Source organism: Vicia villosa, linkage group LG1 (assembly GCF_029867415.1).
Source record: "Vicia villosa cultivar HV-30 ecotype Madison, WI linkage group LG1, Vvil1.0, whole genome shotgun sequence".
Classification (NCBI taxonomy): Eukaryota; Viridiplantae; Streptophyta; class Magnoliopsida; order Fabales; family Fabaceae; genus Vicia; species Vicia villosa.
Window position 1 is genome coordinate 28,351,034 of NC_081180.1, and position 8,785 is coordinate 28,359,818.

Sequence of the window (8,785 nt, forward strand, 5' to 3'; positions counted from 1 at the left end):
CTTGACAAATCATGACGATTGCTTTCTAGAAAGTGATGGCGAAAATAAAACAAGGAAGAGCAATATTAATTCAAATATTCATTATTACTCTCTGAATTCTATTTATAAAAAAATATTTTTAAATAATTAATAGATGTGATTTATAGAGAAAAATATTTTAAATTTATTAAATAAAAAATATTTAATATTTGTTTAAATATATTAACTATTTAATTTAGATTCTTAAAAAAAAAATAGAATTAGAGAAAGTATTATATAACGGTGTGGAGAGTTGATACAACAAACTATCCTATTTGTTTTAAATCAACAGCGATAGACTCAGAACTTTTAGTGGAGTAGGCAAAAAATCCATAATTTAAATGAATTATATTTTAATTATTTAAATCCGATTTTTTGTGAGTTACAAATATTTGAATCGGTCCAAATTATATTTAATATATATTTTATTATATATATAATATTTTTCTAATTTCACTAAAACAATTGTGAATTGATTTTTAAAAAATAATTTAATTTTGTACCTTTATTAAACAAAATATGGACAATAATAATAAATAATGTGTTAGATGTTTTGTCAAAGAAAATTAAATTAAATAAGCGTGATACACACAACTTCTTCAGACAATGCAGTTTAACGTGACAGACTTAAAAATCTTGATTTTAATTTTTTATTTAAGCCTTGTTTTTTTATGTGCTTTGGGTCTAACCAATCGATCCGATCCGTTTTTCTAGTTCTAATAGTTTTCTTGGTTCTTAAAGTAAATCGAATTAAACTATATATATATATATATATATATATATATATATATATATATATATATATATATATATATATATATATATATATATATATATATGATTCAATTGATTTTTAAAATAGTTTTGTTAAAATAATTTTTTTTAAATCAATTTTAACCGGTTCAAAATTGGTTCCTAATAAAAACCAAATTTTACTTAAACCAGTTTTAAAATTGATTTTTCTCAAAATCAATTATATTAAAATTATATTTTTTTATTATATAATTTTTTATTTGAACAAATTCTAAAATCAGTTTTATTTAAAACTAGTTTTTTTAAGGGAAAAATAAATATACACTGTGAAATATTTTTACACTGTTAATTATTTAATTAAAATATATTTTTAATTTTAAAATATTATTATGACATGGTAAGTATAAGAATTTTAATTAGTTGTATGTGTATTATTGATTTAGACTATTTGTGCACTATCTTTAATTTTTTTTTATAAAGTTAGACCAATATATTTATTTCAAAATTGAATAAATTTGGATGATAATTTTGTGAATGGTTATTGGTCTTTTTCACACCCCTACTACTATATGAAAATTAATCATTTGTTTTCTAAATGGAACAACATTAAGATGTTTTTTTTTAATAATAGGCTATAATGATTATAAAACACATAATTACTTTATAATTTCATATCTCTATTATATCTTATGCACTAACCAATTAATATTTGCATTGTTGTGTCATAGAAAGCCGATCTCAAAACATTTTTTGAAGTGATAGACATATATAACATTTCAGTTGCATCCCAATAGAAAGAGAAGCTAAGAAAGAGAAGCTAATGCCAAAATTTTAAAAAAATAGAGTCCATGCGAAAAATAAATAAATAAATATTACTCTATTATGTTTTGTTGTAATTACTTTGAATTCTTAAAAACCATGGACCCATTTAGAGGCTCTTTGCGTCCCACTTGGCATCAATTATATATAATGATAATATATACAATGAGTTATACCATAGATTTATTCACAAATAAGAAAAAGTCGCCCTAATTAAAAACCATGTGTATACGCTAATGATATGCTTATTGATTCATTCACCAATTAAGTGCTAGTGCATGTAAATCACTTTCATTTAGTACACTTTAACTATTACTAATAAGGAAGAACTTATACTATATATACACTTTTATTTTTGGCAAATATATTCTTAATGTGCATGTTCAAATATATTCTTAATTTGCATGTTTGATGTTGACAAGATGCTGCAGAAGCATTGGAAAAATCAGAATCCTTTTAACTTTTCCCATAATTTATTATCATGGGATGCAAAGACAAAGAGACTATATATGCTCCTTTACTAAAGATGATTTGACCATACTTGAAAACTTTGTTAATTCATAAATGTGATACTTCTTTCCTTTATCAATTTTGTGTATAGGACAAATTTTTATAGGAGGTATCAACTTTAGGCGAGGGGAGTCAAAAGAGAGCTTGTGGATAAGAATGACAATGGGTGATGGACTAAGAAAGAATCAGTAAAAATTACTATATTAATGCATAGAGAATTATCTATAGCAATATAAGCATGAGTAATCAATCTCTCATACGAATATGTGAATAATGCAAGCAATATAGTTTTTCAATGATTGTAATTTACATAGTTCTAGAAATAATGGGTTAAAAAGTGTATTGTTACTATTTCTCTCACTCATACAATTTGATAAATACAAATATGGACTCTGCTTAAAAAGCAAATAGAGTTAGAAAACAAAATTAGAGGTTTAAAATAAAAAATCCGGGTTTCGTGAACTGAGTGGGTGTGAATCAAGTTTAATGATATTAGAAATAAGAGTTAATAGTAGTTTACCCCCTTTAATATGAGCGTGTTTCGGTTTACCCCCTACCGTTGCCAAAGGCAGGTTTTAGCAACGATTTTTTTGAAAAAACCGTTGCCTAAAGGTAGGGAGGGGGGAAAAGCAAAATTCGCTAATATTACAGAGGGGAGAATTACTATTAACCCTAGAAATAATGACTAAATTAAAGTGTGAGCGGTATTCGACGCGGTGTCAATGGTTTTTGTGATCAGTTGATCTTTTATGTCTCTTGATGCTTTCTCGGGCTTCGCATTAAAATCTTAGTTCAACTCGGTTTGGTGGAGAAGATTGTTGGAATTCAAATTTGGGTTAAGGTATGGTGTCAAGGTATCTTGTCTTCCTAGAAGATTTGACTCAGTTGTTGCTCTTAACGGTCTCCCAAACTCCTCAACAAGTAGTATTAGGCTCTGTTTGACAAGCCATATTTTGAGCTTATAGCTTATAGCTTATAAGCTCGTATGACAATAAAAGATCTATTTGGTAACAGTCTTTTTATCACAAGCTTATAGCTTATATTACTATAGCTTATACCTTATTTTTCAGACGCTATTTTAAATAGCGTTTTAACTTATAGCTTTTGGCTTATCATTTTTCTTCCATTAATAATCTTATAAATTTTAATTATTTTAAATGTGCATTTATTTATTAATTAATTAATGTCTTTTTATGTCATTTTACATTTATCAGCTAGTTAAACCGCTAAGTTTACCAAACACTTTAATTAGCTTATCAGCTATCAGTCATAAGCTATAAGTTATCAACCATTAGCCATCAGCCATAAGCTATCAACCATCAGCTATAAGCTAACTTATCACTCAACCGCTAATTTTACCTAATAGAGCCTTAGAGTCTTGATTCGAATTGAAGGGAAATAACTAACGAAATGCATTAAATAAATAAAAGTGAGCGATAACTAGCAATACATCACTGTATTCAAGTGATGAAAAATGTCATGTGCTTTGGCAAAATATTTCTATGATAACAATTATGTGTATGATTATTCTTTTTCCCTCGTGTGTATATTAAACACAATGCATAGACCGTGTCACCCTTCTCCAATTCCATATTGAGCCCTTATACTTTTATTCCATTATGTAGTGTGAGATATTGGATCGAACTCTAGTATTGTCGAAGGGTAGCTTCTTGGTTCGAAAGTTCGACAGAGTTAAGCATGAAGTCGAAGGATTGCTCACATGCTGGTGTCGAAGTGTGCATGTTGTAGTCGAAGATGGGTCGAGCATGCAGGTGTCGAAGATGCTAGGGTTGTTAGCATGTTAAATTAGGTTTTAGTGTTTAAACCCTAATTTGTTAAGTTAGCTTGTTTATTAAGTTGACTTGTGTAATGGGCCTTGCTAAAAAAGCCCATTAGTTAGTATGTTAGGTTTTATTATAAATAGCATACTAGTCTCTCATCATTGCTAAGCTGCAAATCCTAATTTAGGGTGAGAGAGGTTATTTGTTATTCTTGTAAACTTGTAATCTTGTTTTAAGAGAAAGTAAAAGAATAGCAGTTATAACCAAATTCTCGTGTTCTTCTTCCTTGTCCTTTATTCTTCCCTTATTTTATACTTTGTTCTTGACATTGTTTTTCACAACATGTAGGATTGGAAAATTCTATCTAGGTCACTCATGTCTCTCAACATGATTTATGGAGTACCATCAACCATCTTTATGGTATCCTGTTACGAACAACATTTGAAGGATAATAAAGTAGTCAAGGGGATAGGTTGGCAACAAAGAGCAATTGGCCAGATGGGGTATTCTTTCCAACAGTAGAGATATGCTCTGTGTTTTTTTTCTCCGTGAATGAATTATTGGATCATCTTTAGGTGTCATGCCCCTGTTCAAAAGTGGTGTGGAAAAAGGTGTTGATGTAGTTGGGGTGCTTCCGCGTACTAGAGAACAACAACACGAACAACAATAATAGGGAACAACAAGAACAAAAATAACAGTAATGGAGAAGAACAACAACAACAACCAAAACAAGAAGAACAACAAGAACAACAATAATGGAGAACAACAACAATAAAAACAACATTAATGGATAACAACAAGAACAACAAGAACAATAAAAACATACCACGGAGAAGAGTTTTTAGATTAATGGTGAGAGACTTTTTTCGTTCGCTGTGGCTCTTAAGAGGAGAAGTGTTTTTTCGTTGTCTAGAAAATTAATGTTCTTTCGTTAGGGCTCGGAAACTAAATTATGTTGATGCTGAGGGAATAAAAAATATAAAGAGTATTATCTCGATTAATCTAAAAAACCAAGATAACATAGTTGACATAAAATCTATAAAAAATAAAGGCGCCTTTTTGGTTGCAAAAAGAATAAAATTAGAGAGTTTTATCTCAGCGTTACAGAAAATCGAGGTAACATATCCGTCGTAAAATCTAAAAAAAATAAAAATGTCTTTTTGGTTCCATATAAAACATTAAATAGCAGGAGCTAGGAATCGGACCTCAAACCCTGGGCATATATTTATGTCAATTTTATTTAAATCCAAGGTAACATATTTATTATTATTATTATTTAAATAAAACAAGGCGCTCTGATCACATGTACCCGCAATTTCTATTGTATGTGGTGAAAACTTCGTGATAAAAATCTTTATTTGTTGTAGTATTTATCTCTTTTCCTCGTCCTTTTTGCTAATGACAAAGGGGGGAGAAGATGCATGATTTTTGTGTATGTTTTTTCTCTAACTTATGCAGCAACAAAAGTATCAAATCTGTCCTAACTCTCCATGAATCAAGAAAAACATTGATCAAGGGGGAGCATTCAAGTTAGGGGGATCATTCGGATAAGATCAAGTCAAGCAATTCAAGAAACACATCCACTTTAATTTTTCAAAGGTTGTCATCATAAAAAATGAGGAGATTGTGAAGTCAAGGTTCTCCAAATTATATGTTTTGATGAAGATAACTACCATGCGAATGTATTAAGAAAGGATGAGCAAAAGATCAATGTATAATGAGCTATGGATTAAGATTTGTCTCATAAGCAATTTCATCAAAATTAGTTTTGATCTTCATTAAATGGTACAAGTTACAATTCAAGAGTTGATATACATTGTGTGCTAAAAAATGTCTCAACATATTCATACATATGCATCACCATCTTAAAATTCAGTGCCACTAAGTTTCAAATAAGTTTCTTAAGTATTTTTCTTTTTGAGAACAGTGTTAACCGGTTAACATATTTTGGTTAACCGGTTACATAATCCTAGTATGCTGTCTTGTGGTTGTTTTTGAACGTGTTAACAAGTTAACATATTTTGGTTAACCGGTTACACCTGCACAAATTTCAAATTTTTTAAAGGCAGCGCTTCAACTGTAACCGCTTACATAGTTTGTGTTAACCGATTAACACTGAAGTAGTGACATTTTTTCATATATTTTCTGATTCAAACACATTTGTTTTTGCATCTTTAAATAATGCATTGTTTGATCAAAATGCACTTATTCGATGTGATATGATACCTCTATAAATACTGCATGTTTTAGATTTCAAATCTTCACATCTTTCAACAAAATTCAAATATATTGTCTTAAACTTTCATTGAAACTTACTGCATACAATTTTCATTTTTGTTAAAAAAGTTTCAGCATCATAATCATTGATCATTTGTATACCATATTAATAATTGTACACTTGAAAGAGAAGATCAATTCTTTTAATTGATAAACATCTTACATCTTCAAACTTCTTGTAAAATTTAGAATTGCGTGTGCGCCTTATTGTCTAGGATTGTTGGAAAGAAGGGTGTGGAAAAAAATATTGTTTTCTATTTCTACTTGATTGGTATAGATACCTTATTGTCAAGGATTGTTGGAAGCAAGAGAGTTAAATTAAAGAGGATTGTTTTCATTTCAACTTGGTTGATCATAAGGTGTTGTTACCTTAGTGATTGGTTAGAGTCTTGTATAGAAAGACTAGGTGTGTCTTGTCTAAAGATCTTACAATATTATAATCTCTTACATATTTTAAGGGGACTAGATGTACTCTCAGACTCTGAGAAGAACTAGGATAATTCTCGGTGTTCTTTATCTTTCTGCACTTTACCGCTTTCATCACATTTCATAAACCAAAAAATAAAGAATCATCCTTCCTTAAAACCAGAATTTTTTAAATTACCTGATTCACCCCCTCTTAGGCGCACTCAATAGTTACAACCACCATTTTCCTTTTCAAGTATATCTCGTCATGGGATATTCCATTTTCCTTGTAAACATATGATTTGTTTCCTATCAACAAATGACTCTAGAACCAAAAATTATGGAATTAATTTATACATATGTACCATGGCACAAGCTTTATTTTACATATCTTTTCATGAGCTTCTTCGTTGAGAGGAGTGGCCAAGAAGAAGTGATCCTTGAAATGCTCCACATTGTCGGAGTAGGTATTAAAGAATTTGGAGATTTGGCTCAAAGAAATCAGACCTAGACCTTGCACGAGATTAGCCGTGTTATTTTGGATCTTGAAGATATGAAAGAAAATTTCCAAGGTCGACACCCTCTTATATTTGCACTAGAATTGAAAAGTCTTGACAAACGCCTAGCTCATCGGGTGCAAATACAATGGGGCAATAAGTAAATGATTCATGTCACTGAACTCGAAGTTGTTGAACAAAAGATGGAAGTCCGTGAAGGAGAATAAGCACACGTGGAACGACATGACACATTCGTTGCATTCGCTAAATAACCTTTTGTCTTCGTTTGGTGGAAGCATCCCCTAGTTGGATGAAGGTTCCACCTCAATAAAAGCGCGGTCCAAGCCGACCTCACGAGCAAAAGTAGAGACAATATATAATATTTCTCAATCCTCCCAATCAGCCGATATGTCTCTTTTCGCCTTCCAAATCATAGTTGGCGCATTCTCCATAGAAATAAAAGTCTACGAAAAAATGACTGGTATGAATGATGTGGACTAAACAAGCAAGTTCGAACACAAATACAAACATAGAGATTTTGAAATAGCAGTAATGTCGAAAGCTACAGGTGAAGTGATAAACAAATATACTTTGAACTCTCCAAATGATTAAAATTTAAAAAAATGTGAGTTAGAAAACTCTTATGGGTATTTCCATTATAGAGAACCTTATGATCTTCTATAGTAAAGCAAGATTTGCGCTACAAACGATCTAAATCTCCTTGAAGATTGCTCTAAACACTTGAGTATTCTAGGATGAGAGAGTCATCATTACTAGAAAAGCAAGGTACACGAGTGAAGAGCCTCGTGTGAAACAACATCTAGCATAATAAATGCATTTAATGCGCCTATTCTTAACATCAATGATGTCCCATCAAAACTCTTTGTTTGCCTCAAACAATAGTCGATCTAAGAGTGTACCAGCACAATATTTGTCTTGCAAAGCTACGGCAAGGGCTTGGGTGTAATGGTTATGGTCCGCCAAAAAACTCTAATATATAAAGCCCAATGACGAATGTTGAAGATACATATGCACAAAGTAAGTGAACCCGCACTATCAATGTGGGTAGGTAATTTTGAACTCATATGCATCATATATCGTCCATCAATTAGACGATCCATAACACAACGCGTTGCGTCCTACGTGGGTAGTTTTAACCATACCAGCTATATATAAGAGAGGAAGTGTGTCGTTTTAAGATACTTTAAATCCATCTCCACTAAACATCACTTTTCATACTTTTATTGACTTAGATGTTGGAGTACTAACCTTCCAGTCATACGCCATCGTATTAGAAGTTCAATGTCCCATTTCTTAAATCAGCTTCATTGAAATAGAAAAAGTAATACTTTTTGCATAATAACTAGTACTACTGTAATAATATTTGATGGTGAGTGGGAGTATAAACGGCAAACTGTGTATATTGGAATCACGTGGGATAAGAAGTCAGAGTTAGTGCATTATGCCACCACCATATTTATAACTATTTCCTTCCTTTTTTTCTTTTTCAAGATTCCCCATAAACACTTGGCATAAGAATATATATTGGCATGTAGTAGTTATAATTAGTCAATAGTTTCAGTCACACAATCAATGCACCTGTAAAATATTAATCTGATTTATGACAAGTATGCTTGATAATCCGATACATATTCTTGAAGAGAAAATTCATTTTCCGTGATATATAGCTAGATTTAGCATTACCAAGTACTGATGAATTTTATC